The sequence below is a fragment of the Tenrec ecaudatus genome, chromosome 14, assembly GCF_050624435.1.
Source record: "Tenrec ecaudatus isolate mTenEca1 chromosome 14, mTenEca1.hap1, whole genome shotgun sequence".
Lineage (NCBI taxonomy): Eukaryota > Metazoa > Chordata > Mammalia > Afrosoricida > Tenrecidae > Tenrec > Tenrec ecaudatus.
Genome location: NC_134543.1, coordinates 41,331,202 through 41,347,923, shown reverse-complemented (window position 1 = coordinate 41,347,923; position 16,722 = coordinate 41,331,202). Strand labels below are relative to the sequence as shown.

The 16,722-nt window shown below is 41.4% G+C and overlaps 1 protein-coding gene and 1 pseudogene across 2 annotated transcripts in view; both read right to left on the bottom strand.

Moving 5' to 3' along the window:
• Window positions 1-4,639: 4,639 nt before the first annotated feature.
• WDR89 (WD repeat domain 89) overlaps window positions 4,640-16,722 on the bottom strand; it is a 58,964-nt gene continuing 46,881 nt past the window's right edge. For both annotated transcript variants that reach the window (XM_075532352.1, XM_075532353.1), the window contains exon 3: window positions 4,640-14,768. The gene's annotated coding sequence lies outside the window, so the exon portion shown is untranslated. The remainder of the gene's footprint in view (window positions 14,769-16,722) is intronic.
• On the bottom strand, window positions 8,905-8,977 carry LOC142426965 (U4 spliceosomal RNA; annotated as a pseudogene).

Sequence of the window (16,722 nt, the reverse complement as noted above, 5' to 3'; positions counted from 1 at the left end):
CTTCTATTCATACACTGCTTCTTGCTCTATTGGGGAGTGATAAGTGACTTTGCCTCTGTAAGCCTCCTTTTCCTCTTCTGTAAAATGGGATTATTAATGGGCCTATCTCACTAAGTTGTTTGTGAGGATTATCTCTCATACTGCCTCGCGTAGCAATGCCAGGACGGGATCAAACCTAGAGGCCTAGGTCTGTGGTTGGTTGTATTACACCGAGGCAGGAGTACAGAGAAGCGCAGCCACATCGCTGCAGAGAACGAACAAGCCTAATTACAGAGGAGCTGAACATCTAGTAAGTACATGTGCACGGCCAGACTGATGCCAAGAGACAGCACTCTAACTCGGGCCTTATCAGTCAAAGACTTGGCCAACAATGCAGGTGCCTTCGAAGACAATGAGCATTCACAGGACAGGACACTCAGTTCTTATTAATTCAATTATTTTACTTTAGGCCACATAGGCAGTCCCAGAGAAGGAATGAGTTCCACTCCTGAATGTATGTTTAAGTCAAATGTGTATGTAAGTTAGAACTGGTGGGTATGGTTCATATCTAATGTCAGACCCAAAGCCCAAACTTTCGGCCATCAAGTCAATTCTGACACACAGCAACCCAGTAAGGAAGAAAAGAGCTTCCCCTTTGGATTCTGATGCTATAAGCTTTTACAGGTGCAGAAAGCCTCATCTTTTTCAAGAGTGGTGGGTAGGTTTGAACTGCTGACCTTTCAGTTAGCAGCCCAACCTATAACCAGCTGTGCCACTAGGTCTCCTAGATCGAACAACAGTCAAATGCTTATCTTTGTATACAGTACATAGTGTACCTTTCCAGGCATTAAAGAAATGAAAGGACCACTGTCAGATATACTAAGAACAACTTTAATGTAATAATACAGCAATAATGCCGTGATGTGCAGCACAAAGATGTACCCATTTGTTATGAACAATTGTAAGTACCTCACATTTTTAACATGACGAGCTTTATTGAATACTGGTTGACCAGTCATAACCTGGGGACTGCTTGCACAAATGATGGTAGTAGTTGATGGTTAAATACATACTGTGTGGGACAGTCACAGTGGACGGAAAAACTAGAGTCGATCATGTGTGCAGACCCAGAGATGTGTGAGTAACATACTATGGAGGTGGAGAGAACCCAGCAGGGACAGGCACTTACACATGGCATGTAAATCTGGAATGGCCTCTGAGGCTTATAGAAAACAGAATCCAATTTTTAAAGGAGTTTCCAGGCAGACAATATCACGGCTATATCTACCAAGGGACAAAAAAATCACATGAAGTCTAGGGCTCTGTGGCAGTCTTAGCTACTAGTATTTCTGGGGAGAGAGATTTGGTTAAATCTCATATTAGGATCCCACTCCCTTCTAGGCCAACCTCCATGACTTGGGAAGCCCCTGATGAACAAAGGCTCCGTGCTGTCCTAGAGAAGAGAACTCAAAGCACAAAGACAGTGCTTCGAGACAGGGCTTGTTTAATCAACAAGGCTTTGGGAACCAGAGTGAGAACTAAATGAACGCAGCATCCTCGCCGTAGGCTAGGGACTAAAGACAGAAGGCAGAAGACTGATGCACTTGCTGTAACTAGAAAAAGGAGGAACTAAAAATAACCAGGACGCTTTTCAAGGCACTGTTTGGAATGCTCTGGAGGTCCCAGAACCTTCTGAGGAGGTGCTCTTGAATGCACACAGCTTCAGGATGTGTCAACTGCAGGGTCTTGAACCAGCACTAAGGACATGTCTCCAGGAGGAGTCATATGAATGATTTCACTCGTTATCTAGCTGTATGAGTTTAGGGTACAGGCACAGGGAAACGTTGTCCTCAGAATTAAAACAGTGAAACATTAGGACATAAGAGAGAAGATGAGCCATCTGCAGAGGTAACTCACCCTAAGAAATGTTTTGTGAATGCGTTTGCAGAAGAACTGGGAGAAAACCTGAGTCCAATGCTCGGGACTAAAATTAATCACGTACTTTATGCCTCTGTGCTGCTGCACATGTTGTTCCTTCTGCCCATTTTATTAACTCTTGCCCTTCTGTCTCCCTTCCCCAGTTTATCAAGTGAACTATTTTTCTTTCAAAAGTCAGTCCAGGCATTATCTTTTCTCAACCTGTACCTGAGAACAGAATGAGTCATTTCTACACTGTCCTACTTTTGCACTCTCTACACCCTTTTTATTATTATTTCACAGCTCACCGCACGTAGCCCACTGCAGACTCTTTGAGGGCAGAGACCACAGCTGTTTCTTCAGCATCACCTAGCCATGTCAGTAGATATTTATCTGAAAGGATTAACTGAGTGGGGCAGGAGGTGGGGGTGAAGGACCTGCCTCCCATAGCAAGAGTGCATCAGTCTTTGAGTGGGTGTGCGAGGGGACTTGCAGAACGAGCGGACTGATTATTATAGTAGGTTTGGTGCAGTTTCAGAAGTTTCATAAACCATGAGACTCTTATGTTTATTGAAAGAGAATGCCTTTGTTGTTAAGTGAGAAAGGGTTGTTTAGTAGGGAGACATGTGTAATTTGCTATAAAATTATGCACATGATTGGGAATTACTACTGAGCAAAGACATTTTTCATTTCCCAGGTAGGGTTTGCAGAGGAGGAAATGATTAGTTTGGTTATAGAAGGCTAAAGAGGAGTTTGCAAGCAAACCACTAGGCAGAAGGAACAGTATTGCCAAAACAAGGAAATATGATAACAGTTGTTAACATTGACTGAGTGTCCCTAGGTGATGCAAACCATTTCCATGTGTAGCTACTACCCGAAAGGCTGGATGGAGGTTTGAGTCCATTCAGTCTACTTGGAGGAAAGTCTGGCAGTCTGCTTCAGAAAAAGTAGCCATTGAAAACTCTATGGAGCCTACTAGGTACAAGTAGACATAGGAACCACAGCACTAGTCAAAAGAACAAAAAGATAGAAACACGTGTCTATCAACAGATGGAGAAGCAAACTATGGTACATTCACACAATGGAGTACTATGCGATGCTAAAGAACAAGGAGGAGTCCCTGACACATCTCATGACATGGATGGACCTAGAGGACATTACGTTGAGTGAATCAAGTCAATTGCATAAGGACAAATGTTATATGAGACCACTGTTATAAAAAAAAGTCAAGAGACCACTGGAGATCCCCTCACAGAGGGGTTTAGGAGAGGAGATGGGTAAGTCAGGGTGCGATGTAGTACCGATGAAGAACACAGCTTTCCCCCAGATCATGGATGCTTCCTCCTCCCAACTACCATGATCCGAATTCTACCTTGCAGGACTGGACAGGGCAGAGGCTGTACACTGGTGCATATGGGAGCTGGAGGCACAGGGAATCCAGGGGGGATGATACCTTCAGGACCAGGGGTGTGAGGGGCGATGCTGGGAGAGTGGAGGGTGAGTGGGTTGGAAAGGGGGAACTGATTACAAGGATCCATATGTGACCTCCTCCCTGGGAGACGGACGGCAGAGAAGCGGAGGAAGGGAGACTCCGGATACGGCAAGATATGACAAAATAACAATCTATAAATTATCAAAGGCTCATGAGGGAGGGGGAAACGGGGAGGGAGGGGGAAAATAAAGAGGACCTGATGCAAAGGGCTTAAGTGGAGAGCAAATGCTTTGAGAGTGATTAGGGAAAAGAATGTATGGATGTGCTTTATACAATTGATGTATGTATATGTATGGATTGTGATAAGAGTTGTATGAGCCCCTAATAAAATGTAAAAAAAAAAAAAGTCAAGAGAAAGTTTACTCATAGAGAGAAACAAGCTTCAATGGTTACCAGGTGTGTTAGACAGGGTTCTCTAGAGAAATAAAACCAGGACACTTATGATTTTAGATGGATAGATATAGATAGATAGATAGATAGATAGATAGATAGATAGATAGATAGACGGCATGAAGGAATATGACGGCTAATTAGTTCACACAGCGGTACAGCTGAGTCTTCCATGGAAAATGCAGGCAGTCCAGCCACAGGCAGCAAACAGCAGGGTGGGTCACGAATGGTAAGCCAGATGACAGGATCTGACAGTCCAAAGCTCACGTGATGTTTACACCATCAGCATGGCAAAGCAGGTCTCAAAGGAACCTCAAGCTCTAGGGACACAATCCAAAGGTTGGCAGTCTCACAGGTAATGTAGCTCAGTTGAGATAGAGAACTAGCAGCCATGCGCTGGTCCAATCACCAGACAGCAAAAGAGAGAGGCAAGGCTTGCAGAGCCCTTTATTTCTTTGCCTTCCAACCAAACTGTGACCTTATTAATCCCATATGTTTTTATTGGCCAGGTTGGCACAATAAACTTACCTATCACACCAGGGATAGCAGGGGAAGGGAGGGAAAATCACTAACTAAAGAGTAAACATATATTGACTTGAGTGAAGGGAAAGACAATCCACAGTAGAGAGGAGGTCATGCAGTAGGACCAAGGCAAAGGAAGACACTGGGAGGCACCCAGGAATTAAAGGCAGCAAAGGTAAACACGACCACCCATACAATCATGCAATAACAATAGTAACAAACAGTCTGTTGAGTGGATGCATATGGAGACATGCAAATTGAACAAGTATGAAAGGCAAATGGGACTCTTCCTGTGTGCGTATTTGCATATATACATATATATATATTTATGTCGAATCAGTGTTAACTTATAGATACTATAGGACAATGTGATAGATAGGTTTATTGTGCCAACCTGGCCAACAGGAATATGTGGGATTAATCAGGTTGCAATTTGATTGTAGGGCAAAGAGATAAAGGGCTCTGCACGGCCCACCCCCCTCTCTCTTGCTCTTTGGTGACTGGACCAGCATTCGGCTGCTTTAGCTAGTTCTCTGGCTCAACTAGTAAGCTACACCACTTTTGGGACAGTCAACCGGTGGATCATGTTGCTGGAGCTTGAGGTTCTTTTGGCTGCGGGTGTATACACTGCTAGAGCTTGAGACTGGTAGATCCTGTCACCTTGCTTTGCTTAAGCCCCATATCCCATCCAGTCCTGCTTCATTAGGCTCCTGAGATGCTGACTGTTAGTAACGCACCCTGCTGTTTGCTTCCTGTGGGCAGTCTGCCTGCATTGACTGAGGGAAGACTTAGCTGTCTGGTTCCTTGACCTTGAACCAGATAGCCCTCCTTACTTGAAGGAATTCCAGTATATTAACTGTTCCATGGAAGTGAGTTGAACTGAGCCCTCTGTACTGCTGTGTGGACTAATTAGCTGTTATATTCCTTCAAACTGTAAAATCAATCTATCGATGTTTCTATCTATGTATCTATCTATGTGTCTAACTATGTATCTATCTATGTATCCATCTATGTATCTATCTATGTATCTATCTATGTATCTATGTATGTATGCATGTATCTATCTATCTATTTATCTATCTATCTATCCTGGTTCTATTTCTCTAGAGAACCCTGCCTAACACAGATAGGAAGAACTCCCCCTGTTGAGTTTCCAAGATTGTAACTCTTTATGGGAGTGGAAAGCCCTGTCTTTCTCCTGATGGTTTCGAATTGCTGATCTTATGGTTAGCACCCCAAGTAACAACTACACCACCAGGGTTTTTACACACACACACACACACACACACACACACACACACACACACACACACACGGAAGCTTCAAAACATTGTGGCAGGGGGTAGGAGGGAAGTCTGTGGGAAAATTCCATTTCCACTACCTTCTAATTCCATTTTTACACAAACTTTTTGAAGCCGTCTCATATATCCATGCATATAATAGAGAATACAGGGGGCAAAGCTATAAGAAAAACTTGTTGCCATAACTAAACACCTTATAGAAATGAGTCGGACAGCAGCTAGAAACCACTGCCGGGCTCAGCTCTCGTTGGCCATTACTTGTTGGGAGAGCCATTTGGACAGTACAGGTGGGGACCCCACTTGTTCAGGTGTGGGCCTGGCAGGCAGAGGTTTCCCCTGCAGTCTTCATTGTGATGTTACCTCCTGTAACCAGAACGCTGTTGTGTTTCAAAATTCGAATGAATGAGACAAATTGTAAATACTTTGTAAACAAGAATTTGTACTTGGATGGTAGGCCTTTAAAGGGCACGCGAATCCTACCATAAAGAGGTAAATAAATCGACCTTTTGTACAAATTAAAAAAAAAAAAGAAATGCGTCAGGAGCAGGGAGCGGGGAGGGAGAGGGGAAAAAGAGGATCTGATGCAAAGGGGTTAAGTGGAGAGCAAATGCTTTGAAAATGATGAGGGCAAAGAATGTACAGATGTGCTTTACACAATTGATGTATGTATGGATCGTGATAAGAGTTGTATGAGTCCCTAATAAAATGTTTTTAAAAATAAAAATAAATAAATAAAGATCAAGGATAGCAGCAAAAAAGAAATGAGTCACTGGCCTTGGGGACCTATCACCACAGCCTTGGAAGAGATCAAGGTCAATTGACATAACATAATGTTGTACATCCTCCTGTGGGGCGTAGTGACTGGGTCTTAAAAGCTTGCGAAGGTCATCTAAGCTGCAACTACTGGTCTGTCCAGTGCAAATAACAAACCAAGAAAATCAAAGGCAAGAAAAAAATGAATCCACAGAAATAATGAATCACATGAACCACAGCCTCCACTAGCCTGAGATCAGAAGATCTAGATAGGGCCTAATTACCTCTATTGATGTAGATCGTGCCTGATTACCTCTACTGATGACTCTGATTAAAATCCAAATAGAAGGTCCTGGACAGAGTGGGCAAAAAATGTAGAACAAAAAAATTTTTTTTCACAAGAGAAAAGCTTGTAGTTAGTTCAGGGATCATTTGCTGGCCCTTAGGAGCGTTTTCCAGTCCAGTCTGTTGGGGCACCACGCCTAGCCCCAAAGTCCACTTTCAGCATTCCCTGGGGACCTTGCCACTCCATTCCCTTGCTGTTCCGCTGCACTCCCCCAGTGCTTTGCCTCGGTGTGGTGGGATCAGGTCAGGTGCAATTCCCACACTGTGTCTCCGGTGCAGTCCCCTGTATCACCCTTAGTCACTGATTGGCATCATTTCTCATAGTGGGGCCAGCCATGTTGTTCTCTCTGTGGACTGGCTGCTCTACTCAGGAACATCATCATCACGGCCTGGTGGGCCAGGCTGTGCTCCACTCTCTCCTCCTGCCCCTTCATCTGCTCTCATGTGCTCCGATCAGATATGTTCATCTCGTAGAACAAAATTTTAATGCAAGACCAGACTGGTGGAACTCCCAAGACTAGGGCTGTTAGACACTCATCAAACCTGGAACTGGAACTGGATCCATCCATACAGATCACCTCTCATCACTGGTTAGTCCTATAAAGTGAACAATAATATCCGTGAGGAACCTGTTCTTTTTAACAAGCAACCACAGGAGGCCGACAGGACAGCATGTGCCCAATAATAAAACCCAGAAGGCAGGAAGGGCCAGGGAAGAAGGACTAGTGGAAAGGGAGACCCTGGAGAAAGAAGGGAGAAGTGTGTATCAGGTGGGGATTGCTCCTCAGGTTGTCTATAAATTGCATGAAAACTAACTTGCGCTTTCCTTGTTATTAAGTGGCACTATAACAAATAGTATTCTCTGGCACAAGACCCTCATCTCCTTTCAGCATCTGGAGGCCCACTGTTCTTTGGAGAGCTCCCTTTGTCTTATCAGGAATGTTTCCCCTGGGGCCAGGACTTTCTCAGGGCAAAGACCCCAGGCCATGGGGGACACACTGCTCTTGGCTTCTCTTTCTTGGTGGTAGCAGGTCTCACTCTCTCCTTACTTTTCTCTCTTTTATCTGGTTTAAGATCAAAGGGATTGAGTGCCACACCCTAGGGAAACTCTGTTTACAAGGGATCAGGGTTGTGATGAGATTAAGGGTTTGCATCCCACCCTTAATCCTTTTATTGGTTTAGCAAATCAGATCACATCATGAGGAATCATTACATAACTGTTACATTACATCATTATATAAGTGCCAAACCACTGACCATTATGACCCAATCCAGGTGATATATATATCACATATATATGATACATTCATTTACACACATACATATGATAATGTAAATCAATCCATAAATATATATTTCTTGAACATTTACTATCAACTCTGTTTGCTACGTAAAGATATTATATATTATTTTTTAATTTTAAAAATCTCACAACATTAGATTTAGTCATTGAAAACAAGTAATGGGGCAGGATAAAAGATACATTTTCTCAAATCAAGAATGCTTATCCAAGTAGAATGATTATCTCTAAAATAGCACAGAAAATATGCCATTTTCAAATGTAGTAGGTAAAATAACATATATAAGCTTAACAAAAATACACAGAACCTATACACAGGGAATATTAAGCATGCAAATATTTAAAAATCAAGTTATCAAATATATAAACAAAATTTATTCCTAGAATTTAAACAGAATGACATTGAGGGTGAGGATATCAAAGGGACTTTAACTGTAGTTACTATATGAATTTTAACTTCATTTACTTATTTCTTAAGGAAGTAAATTCAAGAAATCATGTATCTGGATTTGAAGAATTCATATTATGAGATTTCTAATCTTTCCCATGGAAAATGGTTCATTAACAACCTGTAATATTCAGATGACACACTTTTTTTGCTAGAGGTGATCAGGATTTGAAGCACTTACCAATGAAGATAAAACACTATAACCCTCAGTATAGATTGTAACTCAAAATAAAGGGAAAAAAATCCTCACAATTGAACTAATAGATAACATCATGATAAATAGACTATATTAACATTATTAAGTATTTCATTTTTCTTATTTTTAATATTTCATCTTTCTTTTATTTTATTTTAATCATTTTATTGAGGGCTTTTTCAATGCTTATTACAATCTATACATCAATTGTATCAGGCATATTTGTACATATGTTGCCCTCATTCTTTTCTAGACAGTTACTTTCTTTTTTTCAATTAGCAATAACGCCCTCGGATAAACCTCACTGGTTACAATATTGCCACGGCACAAAGCTTAGACAGTTACTTTCTATTGAGCCCTTGGTATCAGCTCTTTTGTCCCTCTCCCTTCCCCCCACCCTCATGACCCCTTGATAGATTATAAATTATTATTATTTCCATGTCTCACACCGACTACTGTTTCCCTTCCCCTGGACGGTTGTGTGTGGTTGTGTGTCCATCAGTTCCCCCTTCTTCCCTTCCTCCCCCACCGTGACTTTTTTTAAGAAGATCATTTTATTGGGGGCTCTTACAGCTCTTATAATAATCCATGCATCAATTGTATTAAGTATATTTGTATATATGTTGCCATCCTTATTTTCTAAACAGTTACTTTCTGTTTGAACCCTTGGTATCAGCTCCTCTTCCCCCCCACTACCCTGATGACACTTTAATAAATTATTATTATTTTAAAAAATCATTTTATTGTGGCTCCTACAGTTCTTATCACAACTCATCCATCCATCCATTGTGTCAAGCACATCTGTACATAAGTTGCCATCATCATTTTCAAAACATTTTCTATTTGAGCCCTTGATATCAGCTCATTTTCCCCTTCCTCTACCCTCCCTCCCTAGTAAACCCTTGATAATTTGTAATTTTATAATTTCCCTCCCCCCATGTCTTACGTCGACCACTGTATCCCTTAATCCAATTTTTCTGTTGTCCATCCCCCTAGGAAGGGGTTATATATAGATCACTGTGATCAATTCCCCCTTTCTCCTCCCCATTCCCCTTCCCCTCCTGGTATCTCTATCCTCATTATTGGTCCTGAGGGTTTTATCTGTCCTGGATTCCCTATGTTGTGAGCTCATATATGTAGCAGTATACATGCTCAGGTCTACTCAGATTTGTAAGGTAGTATTTGGGTCGGGATAGTGGGAGGGAGGAAGCATTAAAGAACTAGAGGAAAGTTGTATGTTTCATCAGTGCTACACTGCATCCTGGCTGGCTCTTCTCCTTCTTGTGACCCTTCTGTAAGGGGATGTCCAATTGTCTACAAATGGGCTTGGGGTCTCTACTCTGCACTCCCCCTCATTCACATTGATATGTTTTTTTTTTTGTTCTGGGTCTTTGATGCCTGATACCTAATCCCATCGACACCTCATGATCACATAGGCTGGTGTGCTTGTTCCATGTGAACTTTGTTGCTTCTCAACTAGATGGCTGCTTGTCTATGTTCAAGCCTTTAAGACTCCAGATGCTATATCTTTTTATAGCTGGGCACCATCAGCTTTCTTCACATTTGCTGATGCACCCATTTTGTCTTCAGTGACTGTGTGGGGAAGGTGAGCACCATAGAATGCTGGGTTATTAGAACAAAGTGTTCTTGCATTGAGGGAGCACTTGAGTGGAGGCCCAATGTCCTTCTGCTCCCTTAATACTAAACCTAGAAATATATGCACATAGATCTATTTCCCCATCCTCATATATAAATATATTTACATATGTACATGCCTTTATTTAGACCTCTATAAATGCCAGTTGCCTCCTAGCTCGTTCCTCTATTTCTTTTGACTTTCCTCTCGTGCCACTGTCATGCTCAGTCTTCATTTGGGTTTCAGTAATTCCTCTCGGTTACGTTATCCTTGGTCACACCCTACCAGGCCTCCTACACCCTCCTCACCACCGATTTGGATCACTTGTTGTTCTCTTGTCCCTGGGTTTGTTAACATAGCTTCCTTCCCCCCCACCTGCCCCTCTCCCATGTCCCCCAGAACTGTCGGTTACATTGTTTTCCCCTCCAGATTGGTCATCCAGCCTATCTTATTTAGGCAGACCTGCAGAGATAATAACATGCACAAAAATAAGACAGCAAAACAAAGCAACAAAAGAAAATGAAACAATAAAAAGGCAATGACAAAAACAAACAAACAATAACAACAACAAAAAAGAAGAGCCTGTAGTTAGTTCAAAGACTGTTTGTTGACCCACTTTTTATCTCTAATAAGGTTTAATAGAGTTTTCAACTTTTTATCAATTAGATTACGTATATTCTTGGTTGACTCTGATACTTTTGTAATTTTTGTTGCTGTTGTGAAGTGATATGCTTTGGAGTTTCATAATCCTTATACTGGTAAACTTGTTAAACCTATTAATAGAATACTTTGTTGATTGTTGGATTCTTTATTTAGTTATCTTGCAAAGGAAAGGCTTTATTTCTTTTCTCCATCTCTTCCATTCCTTAAACATTCTATTTCTTTTTCCTCCCTTATAGCACTTGATAATGGAAATGTAAGACTGCAGCCTTCAGTGTGCACTGCAGCTCAATATAAAGAAAACCAAAATCCTCACACTGGGCCAGCAGAGACAAATGCAAGTGTCAAGGATTTCGGTTTTCCTCATTGGCACAATCCATGCTCATGGCGGCAGCAGCAGCCACGAAATCAACATAGTGCATTGAGCAAATGTGCTACATTGGTTCTCCTTATATTATTGACAAGCAAGATGTCACTGGAAGACGAAGGTGAGTCTAACCTACATTGTGATGCTGAGTATTCACATCACTTGACTCACTTGCTTGTAAAAGTTGGACAATGAATAAAGAAGGCCACAGAAGAATTGATGCATTCGAATTATGGTATCGGAGAATACTGAAAATACTGAGGACTGTCAGAAGAACAAGTAAAATTGGCTTGGAGGAATTATAGCCAGAATCTTCCTTACAATCAAGGATGCCAAGACTTGGTCTCACTTATTTTGGATATGTATCAGGAGGTACCAGGCTCTGGAAAGGGGACCATGCTTGGTAATGGGCCAGAGAAAATGAGGAAAACATTCAATGAGATGGATGGATGGATACAGTGGTTCTAACAATGGATTTAAATATAACAATTGTGTGGACAGTAGACTGGGCAGTGTTGCATTACACATGTCACTATTCATTAGAACAGATTCCACGACACCAACGACATAATACTGTGATCGCAGTCTGCTGATTGGGTCTTGACCCTAAAAAACAGATATACTCATGTGCAAAATGGCCTTTTTTGGGGGAGGGGGAGGAGTTAACAGGCTAAGGTAAAATTCACATACCCACTCATTTAATACAATTCAATTACACAGCCCAAGAAGAAAATTCTTTTTCTTGGTGTCTTGGTTTGTAGGCCTGTCCCTGTGGGCATTTGGAGCACAAATTCAGAAAACTGCATTGGCTAAACCACATCAGCGCTAGTGTCTTATATACAGTGTTACACTATATTTTCAGCTCTTAGGTTATGCTAATTTATTAATTAATCATCCTATTTTTAATATGAGAATTGCAATATACAAATTACAGGATAAGACTAAACAGGTTAAAATTTTTTGAAAAATAATTAGATCTTAAGGGACTCTCCGAAGAAGCCGTATAGACACATGGTGGCTAGGTGGTTATGCATTGAGCTGCCAATCATAATAAGGTCGTGGTTCAAACCCACCAGCCGCTCTGCAGCCTTTAGAAGATTCAAAGGTTTGGAAATCCAAAGAGGGCAGTTCTTCCCTGTCCTATGGAGTCACTGTGAGTTAAAATCTTAGAATGCAGTGGTTTTCTTTTTACTATGGCAGGCTGTGAACTCTACCCAGAGACTACAAGTTAGGCATCGCCAACCCAGAGCACTGCTTGCAAAGAGTGAAAAATAAAATAGAAATTGAAAAGGTACATGTATGGAAGGTGTGAGGGCAATTTAGAGTGTTAACAATGTAAGTCTTGAACGGATCACCATGATCTACATATAACCCCCTCCCTGGGGGGCGGACAACAGAAAAGTATGTGAAGGGAGACATAAGTCAGTGTAAGACATGAAAAATAATAATTTATAAACTAGCAAGGGTTTATGAGGGAGAGAGGGTGAGGGAGGGAGGTTGGGGAAGTGAGGGAGGGGGGAAATGAGGAGCTGATACTAAGGGCTCAAGTAGAAAGAAAATGTTTTGAGACTGATGAGGGCAACAAATGTACAATACAAACATGCTTGACACAATGTATGGATGTATGGATTATGATAAGAGTTGTACGAGCCCCCAATAAAATGGTTCAGAAAAAAATGTCTTCAAAGCAGTTTTCATACATACTTTGAAGACTTACATTGTTCTTCACATTATGTAGTAAACATTTCAGAACACATCCTTATATATGAAGTCACTGGGCGACTAAAGTTAAATGTTTCAGCGGTGAGGCTGGCGCAAAACTTCTTTTACAAGAAAAATTCTAACTTTTCTTCTAAGCGTTTCTGTGCAGAAGTGGAGAGGTTGTACCATCTTATAACAAGATTGGAATGTTTTACTTTTAATTAAGAAGTCTGAACTCTGACAGACTCATTTTGGGTTTCAGAACATTTGAATATTGATTACACCAAACTCGCTACTAGTCAGTTGATTGCTACACATAGCAACCATATAGGACAGAGTGGAACGTCTCCTGTGAGTTTCTGAGGTTTTAACTCTTTATGGGAGCAGAAAGTCGCATTGTTCTCTTGTAGAGCAGTCAGCAGGCTTGAATAGCTGACCTTGTGGTTAGCAGTCAAACACATAACCTACTATGCTATCAGGGTTTCTTATTTATTGTACAGGGATACTTATTTCTGACCCCTTTTTAAGATAACAAATTGGAATTGCCCACTCTCAGTTCCTAATAAAGTGATAGTTGGGGAAAATTCCAAGTTCATCTACTTTGCATGATCCAAATATATCTTTGGCTCAAAGGATACCATGTGAAGCACAACTTGACCTCAGTCTTTAGTACAACACAAACTACTTTTAAAAAGCCAGCACACATTTTCTCCATCTGAGGCTGGCTAGCACTACATGAAGATACCTTGATTTCAGCTGACACAGGTTCTGTGCCTCAGAAACTAGAGCTGAGAGGCGAAAACTGGTGCCGGTTTTGAACCTGCAGGTCAAATAGACCCAGAAACAAGTCTGACATTCAAGACATCAAAAATGTGTCGGCCAATGTGATATTTTTAGTATATTCACAAGGCTGGCAAAAATCACCACCAATTTTAGAACATGTTCACTGTCCCCTCTCGAAAGAGCTAGGCCATCCAGCTGTCACTCCTCATCCTCCAGGGCTCCGAGTCCCCAAGCCCTAGCCAACCATGAATTTTCCCCTGGAGATTGAGCTGTTCTGGACATTTTACACAAATGGACTCATCTCATGCGAGTTCTTCTGTAGCTAGTTATTTTTACATTGCAGATTTTCAAGATTCGTCCGCTTTCAACATGGTGTTGTTTTTTAGCTGGCGTGTTGGGTCCACCAAGTAATGACACTCTACACCACAGAGCAAAACCCTGCCTGGTCCCGGGCACGCTCACAATTATTCCTGTGTATGAGCCCACTGCTGCGGCACAAAGGTCAGTTCATCTCGGTCTTCCGCTTCTTCACAGCCCCTGCACTTTACCAAGAATGATGTCCTTCTCCAGGGACTGATCTCTCCTGATAACATCCAACGCAGGTAAGATGAGGTCTCTCCACTCTCGCATCTAAGGAGCGTTCTGGCTCTACTTCTTCCAAGACAGATTCACTTGTTCTATTGGCAGTTCCTGGTGCTTTCAGTATTCTGTGCCAGCACCACAATTCAAATGCTTGAATTTGAATTCTTTGGTCTTCCTTTCATCAATGCCCAACTTTCATATGCATGAGACAGTGAAAACACAATGGTTTGGGTGAGGCTCAACTTAGTTCTCAAAGTAACATTCTTACTTTTTCAACACATTAAACAGGTCTTGTGCAACATAGTTACCCAATGCAATGCAACATTTGATCTCTTGACTGCTGTTTCCAGGAACATTGACTGGGTCCAAGTCAGATGAAATCCTTGGTGACTTCAACTTAAAAAAAAAGAAAAAGATTTTATTGACATATAATGCACATATAATACAATTTAATGTTTTTTAAAAATAATGCTTTAATAATATTAAAATTTTGTGCATTCAAGAATCTTAAAAATTTTCTTCATTTTACTCATTTTTATTAACTCTCTATTCCCCTTATATGAAACTACTAATCGACTTGCTGGGTCTAGAGTTATCTTTCCTGAATTTCATATAGAGAAAAGCATATTTAAAAACAAGCCAAAGAATGTACGGATGTGCTTTATACAATTGATGTATGTATATGTATGGACTGTGAAAAGAGTTGTATGAGCCCCTAATAAAACGTTTAAAAAAAAAAAACAAGCCAAAATCCCAGTAAGAACAAAATGAAACAGAAAAACCTCAATTGAAAAGAAACAGAAAATATTGAAAAGTAGAAGAAATTAAAAAGGGGTCACAAGGGCGAACAAATGACAAGGTGTTAACTTGTTAGCTAAGTACATGTGCATGTACACGTACTTTCCAATACAGTCTGCCTGCTATTAAGGTTATTCCCATGCCTTGTGCCTTTGAAAGGCGAGGTTATTTGCCAGTAACTTTATCCACATAAAGAAGGAAACTGCCAGTGTATTTTGGGCTTTCAGTGTGACTCTTAGCCTTCTGCAATCAGGGTGCTCAGAATTTAGGCTGTAATACCATTCCTGCCTTGGATCTTAGTCTTTTCAATTGTTGCATCACACAGTCTGGAGTTCTCTCAAGTGGACCTAGCGAAGATAAGCTTCGGAGTTCCCAGGTGCTCTTCAAAGCAATGAAGGCAAAACTCAGCCAAGACATGCTCATGGGGTGGCTTATTTCACCGGTTATCTTTCCTAGTATAGATACATTTTAGAGATTTGGGAGGATCAAACAGTGAAGGTGCCTGGCTATTGAAACCAGGAGAGAGTCCTCCTCACAATCAGGTCTTCTAAAGAAGAGTACAGAAAAGAGGCCCCTGAACATGGACGGTAAGGGTCAAGCTCATGACTTCCTGCTGCATCTGGAGGCCTTGTGCTTGTGGTTCCATGTTGTATGCTTCCCAACTGCATGGCCAAGCCCTGCAGCCACTGTCTTCTGGAATTCGGTCTTGCTATGGTGACATGACGCTGCTCTGGTCCCAAACCATGGATCCACTCTCCAGTTGTCTGAGGCTGTGGCCCAGTTCCTCCTCTTGCCAAAGGTCAGAGTTAGGCTCCTTCACCTCCTCCAAGTAAAACCATGTGAAACACCAATGTAGTCAGAAAGTTTTCAGGCATGGTCCACTGACACTTCCACTGGTCTGCGTTGTTTCTACCACTCTGTATTTCCCTGTGTTCCGAACAGGTCTTGAATGAGGCAAGTTCCTGAAACTTCAGCTTTTTGTCCATGTATCATATTGGTCCATATTGAGGATTTCCGTTTTCTTTACATTGGGTTGCAATCCAGAATGAAGGCTGCAATCCTTGCAATAAGCAAGTGCTTGGAGTTCTCATTTTCAGCAAGCAGGATTGTGTCATCAGCATATTGTTAAGAAGTCTTCCTCTATTCCTGAAGCCACATTCTTCATCATATAATCCAGCCTACAGATTGAATAGGCATCATGAGACGATATAACCCCGTCCTTTCCTGATTTTAAACCTTGAAGTATTCCCTTGTTCTGTTCCCACAATTGCCTCTTGATCAATGTGTAAGTTCCATATGAGCACAATGAAGTGTTCTGGAATTCCCATTCTTCTCAAGGCTATCCCTGTATCAGTACTTTTTATTACCTTTTTATGGCAAAATGATCTTACATTGTATGGATGTATTTGGTTTTTGTTATCCACCACTCATTAGACAGTTGAATTGATTAGGATGTTTTCATTTCCCTTGGGTATATACCTAGAAGTGGAATAGTTGGGTGAAGTAGTGCTAACTCATATGTAATTTTTAGATACTACCTGTTTTCCAGAGT